Source organism: Topomyia yanbarensis, chromosome 1 (genome assembly GCF_030247195.1).
Source record: "Topomyia yanbarensis strain Yona2022 chromosome 1, ASM3024719v1, whole genome shotgun sequence".
NCBI classification, from domain to species: Eukaryota; Metazoa; Arthropoda; class Insecta; order Diptera; family Culicidae; genus Topomyia; species Topomyia yanbarensis.
Genome location: NC_080670.1, coordinates 200,956,016 through 200,969,740, shown reverse-complemented (window position 1 = coordinate 200,969,740; position 13,725 = coordinate 200,956,016). Strand labels below are relative to the sequence as shown.

Genomic DNA, 13,725 nt, shown 5'->3' with positions numbered 1-13,725 from the left:
GGATAAAACAGCGTGTTCTCTTTTCCGGTTCGCCTATTTTCGAACCAGATGAAAGAGCCATCTAGAAATTGCATCAAGATTAACAATTTCTTTCCCTCATTTATTGCAATCTACTGCAAAATGACAAATAAACAACAGCAACTGGCAGAAGATGCTTGACGAGACTTAAAAATATAGCATATATGCCAAATGAAATAAAATTGGGCTGTAACTATTAGTATTTGAAATGATTGTTTATGTAATTGGCAAGTAGTTGCAAAAATATTGAAACACGGATTGACAGCCATGTTCTCTATTATTTACCATTATGCGGAATCTCTATGGCGAAGTAGCAAAAATAGCTTCATTATCTAAAATTTATTATATTGTTTGAAAAGCTAGCCATCCAATATCCTTCCAATGAACTGGTTTGAAGTGATAAGGCAATCCATTTATCACTATTGGTTAACTAAATGCTGTTGTTTGATGAACTCTTATCGGCAATCGTTCCGATATTTTTGAAATTTCTTTCAATTCGCACTTGGTATTTCGATATTTCATCATTCGCTTATAGATCAACCGAGCCACACCAAGTTTGTAGCGCTTTCCTTTACAGCCGTTTATTCTGCATTGTCCACAAAATCCATAGGAAGGTTCCGTAAGTTTGTAGTATCGTGGCCTACCAGAAAGCAGTTGCTCCAGAACAATTTCGACAATTTGAGCAGAGCATTGGCATTCGCAGCACACTGGTACCAGAACCTTCCCTACGCACAATATCGACAGACCAGGCAAAAGACTGGTGTCTGGAATAGATTTTCATTAATTAAAACAAAAAGACCACAAGGTTACCTCTCATTCCGATCAGGAAAGTGACGAGTATCAATCAAAGGCATCGAAGGGCTTAGCAACAATACATTCCACCATCAGACGTAGGTAGGGGGCGCACAAACAAAAGCCAAATAAAATAAGTCGGTAAAGCAGGACGTATTGAAGGTTTAGAAATTATAAGGGCCTAATACCTGCAGTTTTTAAATTCACGTTAATTGCATTATAATCACGAAAATTTCTGTTATTACTAGATAATATGATTTCAATAAGTTTATATAAGTATTATAGAAGCACTCTAACCTTAAATGTTGTTAAATATTGAAATAAAATTGAGGGGGCTTAACAACGAAATGATTTCATTTACAACAAAATTGAATTAAGCCCTTTTTATGATTTATAGTTTGACGACCTTTAAAGCTTTTTTCCACAATAATTTGATTGTACAATGGTAGTTTAATGCATAAGCTTCAATAATAAGCATAAAACCAGTTTGTTTACCTTTTGCTGTAACGCCCTTCTGAAAAATTGACCTAGAATTTAAAGCGTTCCGCGTGAAGTTCCACGTAAAATTCTGCGGAAAATTCCACGCGAAATTTCGCGTGAAGCATCAAGCAATTTAGCGTCAAATTCCACGTAATATTTAAGGCAAATTTCCCAGCCTATTTCGGACAAAACCATCAATATGGAGCATTATCAGTGTACAGTGAAATTTTTATACATTAGTTCACTGCAAATGTGTCTGTCACATCATTGGAAGTCAGAAGTTTGAAGTTGACTGATGGAGTTATTTTTCGAAAGACTTCGCGAAAACAGTCGACACTAAGTATTTGAAGGCAACGTTCGTGATGGACTGTCGTATATGTCATGTAAAATCCAGCCACAAATATTGGATATTTATAAACTCAGTTGACCCTAGGTGTTTGAATGCATCGAAAAAAACATCTAATCAGGAGACTGAGTATCAAGCCTAGTATACTAAGGTGACAATTTTTAGGATTCGGTTTATTCTCTACAGTGAGAGGGGGACGGGTGATTTTCATTCTTTGTGGTTAGTCGGGGAAGTGAGAACTCGTTGAAGATTAGGATGCTCCGACGGCAAGCAAACACCACAAACTCTATGAGTGCCTAAACCACGGGCCGGCACCTTTCGATAGATAACGTTCGTCATACACGCGCACTTCGCACTCTTGCGGTTGTCGCGGTAAACTGTTCCGAAACGGCGTATCGAAGACTTTAACCCGAAGTTTTCTGTTCACAAACCTGGAACAGAAATTGTCTAACCTATCGGCACTTATTACAACCTTCATTTTCAGGAAAACAAACTATATTATTACGAAAACCACGATCGAGCTTTCGCAACAACGGTATCTTACAGTTTTTGTTGCCATAACAATACACTCTACGGTGTATATAAGCACAAGTAGACATTTTTCCACCCAGTGCTAAATTGTTACTCAGACGGGTTACACCATAAATTTTCGGCTCTATGTCCGTTGCCATTTACCGAAAATCGATCGTAGAAACATCCGGAAACAATACCAATATTCACCAACATCATTCTTCCAGCTGCTGGCAACCCTAGACAATAGGTCGAAATTACACCCTATACCTATAACTTTAGAAAGTGGCGAATTTGTGTTTTGGCTTAACCTTTTCAGTATCCAACACTGCTCGTAGCTTGAAATGGGCTAATGACTTCGTACTTTGAATGAATTGATCAAGATAGTTTTGAGATAGAGTCGTGATTCACTGAGTGGATTGACACTTCTACACAGAAACAAAAAATGTTGGTACAAATAAGAGTTTTTCACTCTTAGCAAAAAACAACCAACGCATACTCTAAGATTAAAAATAAAACTTTTGTTTTAAGTACTATTCTTCATTTGCTTAAAAGGAAAACCTTTACCACAGATAACAGACGTTTAGGCTCGATTTGAATCGTGTGTAAATACCCGCTACTGAAATTCCGAATAAATCAGACGTCTGAAACACGTTTGGCAAACTTTTGCAGATGGCGCAGTGATCACTACAATGCAGTTAGAGTGCAGCTGTCAAACACGTGTAGCAAACAGTTGCGCAGATGGCAATAGTGAAACACGGATTTTCAACGCATATCAATTTGAAAGTTTACACAGGTTTTTGAAGAAATTTTGTTCTAGCCTAAACGTCTGTTATCTGTGCCTTTACTTTGATTATTATTCTTGACTAATTTAAAAGTTTTGCTTTCAACCTAATAGTTGGCGTTGGTTGTTTTTTGCTAAGAGCGGAATACTCTTACTTTTACCAATATTTTTTTTCTGTGTGTATCAAACTAACGAATTTGATTCACTAGTTGGAATGACTAACAGATGTCAAAAATTGACCAAAAGGGGATGTTAGTAGAGTGAATGCCTCTGTTCACATCTCTAACTCTTGTCAGTTTGATAGTCAAAATGAATTTGGCATGGTATTTTGACGTTCAGGTGTTTCCCAGTAGGGAAAATGTATCAATTTTAACTCTCATAACTCAAAATGTATTGGAGGTGAATCTACGATAATCCAATAATAAATAACAGTTTCCAACGACTCTTTCAGTGTCAAAAGTGGTTCGATCGCACGTTCACTGCTCGAACCATTCATATAGACACCCACTTCAATATGTGTATAATATTCATTTTCAAATTATCACAAACGATTTACCACTGTGCATACAACCACTAATCAACACTTTTAATGGTAGCACTCGAGTGCACAACACATCGGTCGTAATTGAGCGCCATTAAAAGCAGTCCTAACCTCTTTACCGTCAAAACCGAACCACACCGCAGGAATAAATTTCGCATTACCGAGGGGGAGTACAGCAGTTTATGATAATGATTTAATAACTCCACTAAGCCACATTAATATAACTAGGGGAAATCCATCCACGTTCCGTTCCGCCTGGAGGCAGTGCGGAAGCCAGAAAACGAGAGTTTTATTATCAGCTCAATCTGTTCCATTTCCCAACCCTGATGACTGACTGGCCTTCGTTATCGGTGTTTGTTTACCAATGTGTAGTAGGCTGTGGAAAAGCTTTTTCCAAATCGACATAAAATTGCATGGTTGCGATGCGATATACCTACCTACATGTACTCGTCCGATAAGCTGGCAACTGTTATCTGTCTGTTCGGTACAGGACCTCCACAATCGCACAACATGCCATCAGGAGGGGACATGATTGCAGTTTACCAAACTCGCGCGAACTCACAGTGCAGTGGTGTCGAAGCCTAATCCATCAGAGAAAAAAAACGGTGAAACACCGACATTGCATGTTTGAAATATGTTGGTTCACTGAACGGGCGTGGTGTACATTGTCTCCATCGCTCACCCGGGGCCACGAGAATTGGAATTGGACGGGAATTTTTGCCAACAGCGACCAGATGGCTCCGGTAACTACTGATAAGCTGGACTGATGGGGTCCAATCTGTTATATTTCACCACTGCACTTTGATGATCACAGACTAACAGACCTAACAGTTTGAACAGTTTCTCATCGTTTATATCTCGATATAGTCGCTGATTAGATTTCTACCTTTGTTTAACGAATTTGTGATTCGCTTGTTTGAACGATTGACAGATGCGCCAAAAACTGGGCAGAGGCGATATTAGTAGTGTAAATGCATTTGTTAATATGGTCTCTTCACACATTGGTCCCACTTTACGGTACATTTCCTCTAGTTTGAGAGCTTCCATCTTATAAATCGACCCTGAATCTCCACAATCTATCGATTGCTTGGATTGTTGTGAATGAATGCCATGACAGTTTCTTCAAATTTACACCATCAGAATTCAAGAGCAGAGTTAATCGTGAGATACTGATAACAAACCTTGATAAACTAGGGTGTTCTAATAGATTCTGCCGTTGGCTTCGATCCTACCTTCTGCACCATTAGGCGTTGTTCAAATTGGCGATATAGTATCTGTCCTTTTCCTTTGACAATTCCGGAGTTCCTCAAGGTAGTACACTAGGTTCTCTACTCTTCTCACTGTTCGTGAATGATGTGGTTTTCGTTCTAAGGTATGGAGGAAAGCTATTTTTTTGCCGACGACATGAATTTTTTCTTATTCTACGAGAAGAATTCGATTGCCGTGAGCTACGGCATCTTATTGACTAACTGGTGTATAAGAAACATGATGGTCCTCCACCATTTCAGAAACGTCGTCATGATCCAGGCAATATTCTTGTTGGCGGTTGAAAGCTAGTCGATAATAGCATACATTGTTACGGTTCAACCTTCTACGCCGTTGCTCTGACTGTGTCTTTCCGGCTTTCAACCATCAACAAGGAGGCGGTCGAAAAAATGTCCAAAGAAGAACTAATCAGCGTACGAGAAGATTAAAGTTATTTCGCTTGTAAAAAAGGCACTGCCGTCAGCACTTTGAAGTAGGAGTGCCTTCAAAGCACCGCCACGCATCTATTAACCCTGATACATAGCCGCAAGGTTCAGGGATTTGGGGACAGCCGTATCCAGAATATATGGTGCCCACCAACTGATTACTCTCCGCCTTCCGAAGAAGCTTGCAATTCGCTAATGCAACCCGGCCCATCAACGACTCTGTCGAGGACTCTGCAACGATTGGCAACGCCGCTATATCCAGCTACAACGACATTGTGACGGTGCGTCGTTATTGAGAGCATACTGGGACGCAACGCAATTGGCACTGTGGAAGCCCTAGATCTCCGCTCCACAGTCGAGCCCTTGTCGTCAGCATTCAGCAGTCGTTTCGGGCCCATGCAATTGACAGGTCAACGGGTCTCCCAAACCAACTCTAGTTTGCTTCTCAGTCATTGTCTGACACCTCGTCGTAAGCTACTACAGTTCCGTTCCTGTTCTCCACATTGCACCATCGGAGTTCAACTTAAACTAGGATGCATCCGTACTTGGAATCATGGAAGCCTCGCCACAAACGAATCAACGCAGCCATTTGCTTCGAGCACTTCAAGTGCTGTTGTATTCTCCGTTTCCAGTAATTTGTCTTTTGCTCCGACATCTCGAGACCAGACCCTTTCTCTTGCCGACAACGATCGACGTATTTTAGTTTGAAGGCGCAACGCAGCTAATAGCCACCGCCAGCCGTCACGATTCTGTTCGTGGAATTGATCAAGGGACCTCCCAGCCCGCTCAAAACAACACTACTGTTACTACAGTCGACGCCACTCCAGCCTTATATGACCCATCCTCTGACGGTATCGAGGTTTACTACCAGAACGTCGGTGGCTTAAATTCATCAACATACGGCTGTTTGATTGCGACTACGGGCTGCTGTTACGACGCGTCACCGCCATGACCGAGATGTGGCTTAACAACCTGAACTCTGTCTTGTCAGGTGTTTGGTTCAACATTTTATGTCAATCGCTGTGACCGCAACAGCCATTAGAAGTCGGGTGGTGGTGTGCTTATCGCTTTTCGCCATGGTATGAAGTCCCGAGTGTTCGACGATGATCGATGGGCGAACTCCGAGCAAGTGCCGATCACTCTCTGTTCCTGTGTGTCGTGTATTGCCCACCTGATTGAATTCGTGACTCAAGCCTGATCGATGTAAATCTTTCCTTCGTTTATTTCATCCCGAGATTGCTTCTCCAACCAAAGAAGTTGCTAGTCTAGGCATTTTCAACTTACTTTGCTCGACCTGATGTCTGGCAAGTAATGGATTATCAACAATGTTTGGACATCTACAGTAGCGTCACTCTTCGACAAATCAATAATGTCATCAACGACAATGAACGTCCATTGGCCTCTACTTTGTTACTTCCCCGATTTACGCTCCGTAATCCTCCACTTCTCCGTTTCCTTTATTCCAGCATGCACGTCATCATCCTCCACTAGATCGTATGCTCACTGATAACTTAGGAGTGAACTTTGAAGGCGTCGCAAGGTCTATCGGCTACGATTTAAAAACTCTGACTGCGGCCTTTGATCCGCGAGAATAGGCTGAACAAGAACTGTTTAAGCCATTATCCAGCTAAATTGTTTGTTGGGTATTCTCAACTACCTAATCGAATCTCATGTGCTAAAACGAAAAATAAGCGTCAATCAACATCCTGCCTGGCAAGCAACAATCCAAAGACGATCAAAAATTACCAAACGAGGTGCACTTAAAAAAATCCTAAAGCATAATACACTAGCATATAAACAGATACCCGAATAGAAATGTTCAGTAACAAAACCATGATTTTCACTGTGACAGTACAGTAATTTTACAATAATTTACAGTAAGTTTTAGTGTTATGCTACAATACATAAACAATAAACTTTAACGTTTTTACAGTAAATTTAAATGTAAAATAGTTTTACAGTGAAAAAGGGGGGTGGTTATGTATCTTAACATTAAAAAATCAATTTTTCTCCGTACATTTTTTTCTCGGAAACAGTAAAACTTAATGTGAATGCACTGTATCAGTTTTTTACTGAACAGTGAAATTTATTGTTACATGAAATTTTATTGTAAATCTACTGTGAGAACTTGGCATCGAACAATGTTGAAACAGTAATAACTATAATATATATTGTTTTAGGATTGTTTGTAGGGTAAATGCTATTGTAAAATTCCATCCGGGTATAAATATAAAGCAGACGGCCCTTCTCCAGACACTTACAAAACGTCAGGTGTCAACTCAAATCTAAGCCCAAGTCGTTCTGGAGGTACGTGAATGAGTAGCGAAAAGAAACCGGGATACCACCTAGTCACCAAAATTTCTGGCAGAGGCCGTTCTGCCAGATTTCTGTCAGTCTTGTTCTAGCAGCCTTGTCTGCTAATTTCTACGCGCATCCTCTCGGGTTAGCTGAACTAGCGCGAACTCGGTTTCGCTCGCATTTTCTGGCCCAACTCGGTAATAAACCGTGAAAAGATCCTGGCAATTCCTATCTGGTAGAATTTTTGCATAAATTGAGCAAAACATCGGACACATTCTTGGCTGAATTGGATCATTAAGCTATATACAGTTTTTCATTCCATTCGATACATTTTAGGTCCAATATACAATACAACATAATTTCAAAAAAAAAATGGTTATAATACACAAAAACAATTTTTGTTTTAAATAAATCTTATATAAACTTGGCAACCATACATAGAAAAACTGCGGTTGTTTACATCTGTCATATCAAGACAACACCCAAAATGAAAAAAAAACTATATTCATTGTATTGAGATATCTGACGTTTAAAACACGCACTCTGAGATCTCGCCTTTTTTATACTGCCGCCCTCCCCTTAACCCCAGAAGCGGTTTGTTTTCCTCCCAAATCGAAATGTCAAATCCTTCTGATAGTGTCAAATCTAGACTGTCAACATATTTTTTTATTTTAAATTTAAATTTTTTCACGTTTCCTGAGTTGGAAAAATACAATGTTGCAATCACGAATCAGCTTTATCGATGTATGTAATAAAAAAAAGTTTGTTTTTCTCATTTAATGACCCAATTTTGGCTTAAAGTGAGTAGCATCGGTTAGTTTAACCGCTTCTGTCAGAAACGGTTTCTGTCAGAATTTTCGCACAAAATGCTTGCAGAAACTCTGCCAAAATCAATTTCGATTTGCTCAACTTTTGCTAACTTTCTGCTAAGGCACGGTGACTGGATGATCCGGCAGTTTGTCAGTGTTTATAATGCATATCTTTGTAACGCGTCGGGGTAACAATTTAGCACTGGTGGAAATATACCTGTTTTTGTGTATACATTCCGTAGAGTGTATTTGTTTACATTATGCTCACCGCTGTTCGGTACCTTTCATATTTAGTTGCAAATTTTTATTCATTTTCTCGTTTGTATGCGGTTATATGCGTGCAGGTAGGTGTAGAAAATTTTGTTGAAGATTTGTATATTAATAACTGAGGGCTTAGGTAGGCCACCACTCTCTTCTTGCTGGAATAAGTGTGCTGACCATGCTGCGCATCGGGGATGACAGTTATGACGCGAGGCGGTTGGACGATTTATTTTGGTCGTGAGGAAGCTCATCGATTGATAGGGCAGAAAGTGACGAACAACGCTTGAAGGCAGACGATTTTTTCGGAGAAGTTTACCGCCACAATAGCTTGTGAGTGAAGGCCCCGGTTAATCGCAAAGGATCCTCAGCACCCTGCCCTCTCGCTGTAGAGGATAAGCCGAACGAGCGTTGCTCTTCTCTGCAGCTAAAGGCCTAGGAGGGGGAAGAAGGTAGGGCAACTGCCTTCCCTAGGAAGAACACTGCGGTATCTTCCGGGATTCTTTGTGGGGAGTAAAGAATCCGGTGATTCGTCACCACTGTCGCTAAGAAGGTTTCAACAAAGGAGCAAAGCTCACCTCCCGAGCTAAAAGACAAGGGCCGCTGGCGGAGAAGCCAACAGAAACAAAACGAATATGCGACCGTTGTTGTCCCGGCCGGAGGGAACCCGCCAGTAGCAGCAGCAGTTCTACGGACAGCTACAGTGAGTGATAGTGCAAAATGAACACGGTAAAATTAAATTTATTTCTTTGTATTCCATTAGTTTGTTGTGTTACGAAAATCCGAAATTCCCGGTAGAAGCACCTAGGCCGCCCTGACAAGAAGGGTCCGCCGGGCAAACAAGAACCCGAGTAGTGGGCAAACTGCTACTTACACATCCTGTGCGTCATCAAATGGAGTTTTGGGCACCAACACTAAGGAAATTTATCAACTCTTCTCCGACAGATTATCCAGTGTTTTTCTTCCGGCGAGCACCTTACACCGCGAGACGTCGCACAGTGTCGCCTAGCCGGATAAAACCTCAAAATTTTATTTTAGATTTTTCATGATTTAAATTTTTCCCTGTTTCTTAACAGGTTGAATAAAGTCTTCTCAAAATATAAAGTCCTGAGGCCGATAGTTCGATTTTTTACAGAACTTCAAAGATTAAATAGATGATCAATTCTGAGAAACACTGTTTTCAAACCTAAGTTATTCAAATGAATATATCTTTTTAGTTAAGACTCCGAGTAGGATTGAACTGGTTTCATTTTAAAGGTTATTCGCTGGACTTATAGTTGCCATTCGATTTAGTCGATACAAGCCTTTCTTCTCGCTTAGACATGAGGAACAAATAATAAATCGCGCAATAAATTAGTTATAATATTCAAAGTGGCTGTACTTTTTTTTGAGACAGTTCGGAAAGATCGCTTGTTGTTCATGATACTTGAAAACTAGTGTACTTTCCGAAAATAAATATCTTGTGCCCCTTTCTGCCCCGAGGTATGAAAAAGGTGATTTTACATGATATGTCTGAAGGAGACGCATGGTAGCCTTTGATTACCCAGGGTTCGTAGTATAATTTATAGATGTGTCATCATTATTAACAATTGAAAAAAATGTGTATTCTGTTAAAAAATTCACCGCACCTAATTTTTTGAAAATGAATTTTCGGATGTAGTGCACTTTATATTCGTAAATATTGAATTTTCGAACCACCCTAAGTGCCAAAATTTTGAGGCAATAAAAAAAAAACAAAAAGAACATCAAATATGAATTCAGCGTCACAAAATTACCTTAATGTAAAGTTTTCATCAAATTCAGGCCACTTTTGAGGTTTTGTCCGACTTTTGTATGGAAGGTGATCACTGTGCGTCGTTGCTTCCGCCAATCTCACTACTTCTCTAAGACGATCTATCAACCCAATTTGCGCCGAAAATGCTGCTATTCTCGCCGCTAAATTCAAGTTAAAACTTCTAGTTTCCCACAGCTAGATGGCCTTCCCTCGATTTTTGTCAAAAAGTGCATCAGCGCGCTTCTTGAACCACTTCAACTCACAAGCGCTCTCTTGCTACTGGAATATTTCCTTCCGGCTGAAAAGCGACCCCCATGTTTCCAATCCACAAAGAGGAAACAAATCGAACATCGATAATGATCAAGGAATCTATTGTTTCACTACCGTATCAAAACTATTCGAGCTGGTTGTTTGAGACTTTACATTTTCCTTCACTACAAGCACTACACTGCAGAAGACCAATACGGTTTTATGCCTAAACGATCGACAATGACCAACCTACTCTCGTCCATAATTTATGTACTGGATAGATTCGCCGACGGACTGCAAACCAATGCTATATGCATGGGTCTATCTACGGTCTTCCAGCATCCCACAAGGAAGCCTTCTCAGTCCAGTGATATTACTACTCTATTTAAATTACGCCAATAGCAAATTACTCCGCCTTTCTTTCGCCTACGTCAGGAAGATTTTTCGACGGATACGGAACACAACCTATGCCGATTTTTTTCAGAATGAACTTGACATTTTTAGTACGTGATGTGACCTAAACAGAATGGTTCTAATCCCGAGCAAATACTCAATCGTTAAATTCGCGCGGAAACGCCATCCGATCTAATTCAACTACCATTTGTTCGACTCAAGAATTCCAAGACACTTTTACGCCATGGATGTCAGATTCATCATGGGTTCGGCTCTAACGTTCAAATTACATACTTCATACATCGTAGATCAGGTATCAATACATTGGGGATAGGGGGCCTGTTGGTGTTTAAAAAAATGAACAATGCACTGCCAAATCAAAACCCTGAAACCCTAAGTCCTATCAGTATTGTACTCAGCAGCAATTACCCTAGAGATATACACACTATGACACATTGCGTACACATACAAATTTTGTACATTTGTTTAAAACTATTCAGAGCTAATGATATGGACTATATTCAAAGAAAAATAATTCTTTTGACCAGTTTCGATTTAATAGATAAAATAAAGAGGACTGACTTATTAACTTCTAACAATAGTCCACTAGGAAATGCGACCATTTTTCACGGAAAAGATCTAGTAACTTTATTCATATAAGAAATCATTTCTCTTTCAAATATTGTGATACCAATCAGAGGTTCAAGTTATTCGAAATCCGATTGAGTCCCACTTCAACGACGCACTATTGTCCACTTGAAATGAATGAAAAACCTTCCCGGAAAGAAATCTATCGCATATTCCTTATCGTTTGCAGCTCTCGTACCTTCCAAAACCCGTGACACATACACATTTTCTTTCATTCATCATTTCCTTCCACCTCTTCTTTTATTACTTACCCCACTTGGATGCGAGAAAGTACGTATATCCGTTCGGTCACGGAACACAATCACCCCCCACACGCACACACACCGCCTATTCAGCAGTACGCCACTCAAATTCAGATTGAATAAAACGGAATTAGTTGTAATCCTTTTTTTTTTCTCTCACGAACCAGCCCCGACACTATACTATACAACACCGTTACACTTCAGACAGAACACCAAAGGCGACGTCTCGACGGCATAATCGCTGAACGAAACAAATAGAAATTCTTCCATCCACTGCAGGTATACATCGCGGCGTATTTTAGCCTACATTTAGGCCATAAGCCGAGCGAATGACCCTACGCCACCGGGTTCAAATTTTGCACACACTAGTCATATACTAGCGCACATACACATCCGTATCGCACATTTCATAACGGTACACCGGTAGGAAAGTAGGCTACCGTTCGTTTTGAGATGATTATGTAGATCTTTACTTTTTTATGTAACCACTAGTTCCAATACACACACACACACACACACACACACACACACAAAACCACAGTTGCTTGTCTGAAAAGAATCCCATTTCAAGCCAAAAGACTTGTCACTTATTCCGAATGAACCGCGCGCGTCCTTTCCGTTTCCGCTTCCGAGCGATCCGTATCCGAGCAACTACTCCGAAGAACTGAAGGAGACAGTGGCGTTGAGCTTCTTTTTATTCCAAAAAAATACCACACTAGAAAATGCTTTTCGCTGCTCTTATCGGTCGACAAACTCGGCAGCATGTCCCTCTTCCCGGTATATCGGCTCCATTTCGTTGATATAGGTCACGCATGCGCCGCATCTCGCCCTTTTTCCGCACGGCGAACGAAACGCGCGAATGACACGAATGCTGCTCATCACCAAGGATCTCGTTCGTTCGTTCGTTCGCTCGTGCGATTGCAACCACTTGATGCATATGTGTTTTGTTTTGTTTAGCGGCTCCTTCACGTGTCGGACGGACTGTTGGTAAACGTTACTCAGTTCCACCATCAGCGTGTTGTTGGATGTTCGCTTACTGGGTTGGTCACGCGAAAGGGCAATCAGGAGCGAATAGCCATTCGCCATGTGATAATATCCTTTGGAAATTGTTCGTATTATTCCAGTTGATTCCACGCATCGTGACATGATGATGTATTGATGCATATATGCATTTAATGATAGAAATCAAAAGTTTGTACCGCTTTTTAATTTTTTTAAAACCGATAACTTGTAACATAATGGCACATTACGTTTGGATGATGGAGGAGGCATACGTTAGACTGAAGGTTGAACCCAGTCGGAGTCAAGGGTGAGGTGTACACTGTGCAGCCCGAAATACTTATTTGGAAGTTTACTTCATTAAGAAACACCACCCGAACATGCCCAAGCTACGACAAATTTCTGGGCGAATCTGAAGCCGAGGATCTATTTGAACAATTTCGAGGTGAAAATTGGAAAGGAACCGATCAATAAGAGGACCACATATGCCAAAACGTAGATTTGCGCTGCAATGTGACCGTGAAACGGTTATAATCATCAATTAAATGCTTAAGAATTGACACTTGAAGTTGCGGTTTTCGTCAGACCGCCCAAATCGGTATGCCCGATCTTTGTCAAGAAATCTTTCTGGTTGAGCGTAACCATAGGGTAGATGAAAGTCTGGCAGATGTGTCCTTAAAACAACATTCACAGATAATGCAAAAACTTTTCTTTAATAAAAAGCATTGCAGTAGCCCAGTCATAGTTTACCTCTTGTCACTTAGAAGCTTCTACGATTCGTAGTATCAACGACCATGACGCCATCCACTAGCCACAAAAATTCTATCTGCATCCGCAATCCGACAGCCGTTCGCTATTGAAATTCGCTATAACGCTCTTTTCGGAAAACTTGA

The 13,725-nt window shown here is 40.5% G+C and overlaps 1 protein-coding gene across 3 annotated transcripts in view; it reads right to left on the bottom strand.

The window, feature by feature from the left end:
• LOC131687790 (uncharacterized) overlaps positions 1–12,484 on the bottom strand; it is a 161,440-nt gene extending 148,956 nt beyond the window's left edge. For 2 of the 3 annotated variants that reach the window (XM_058971886.1, XM_058971899.1), the window contains exon 1: positions 11,843–12,484. The gene's annotated coding sequence lies outside the window, so the exon portion shown is untranslated. Of the gene's footprint in view, positions 1–10,302; positions 10,492–11,842 lie in introns of those variants that run through there. The other variant, XM_058971893.1, reaches the window with a different exon arrangement.
• Positions 12,485–13,725: the final 1,241 nt, after the last annotated feature.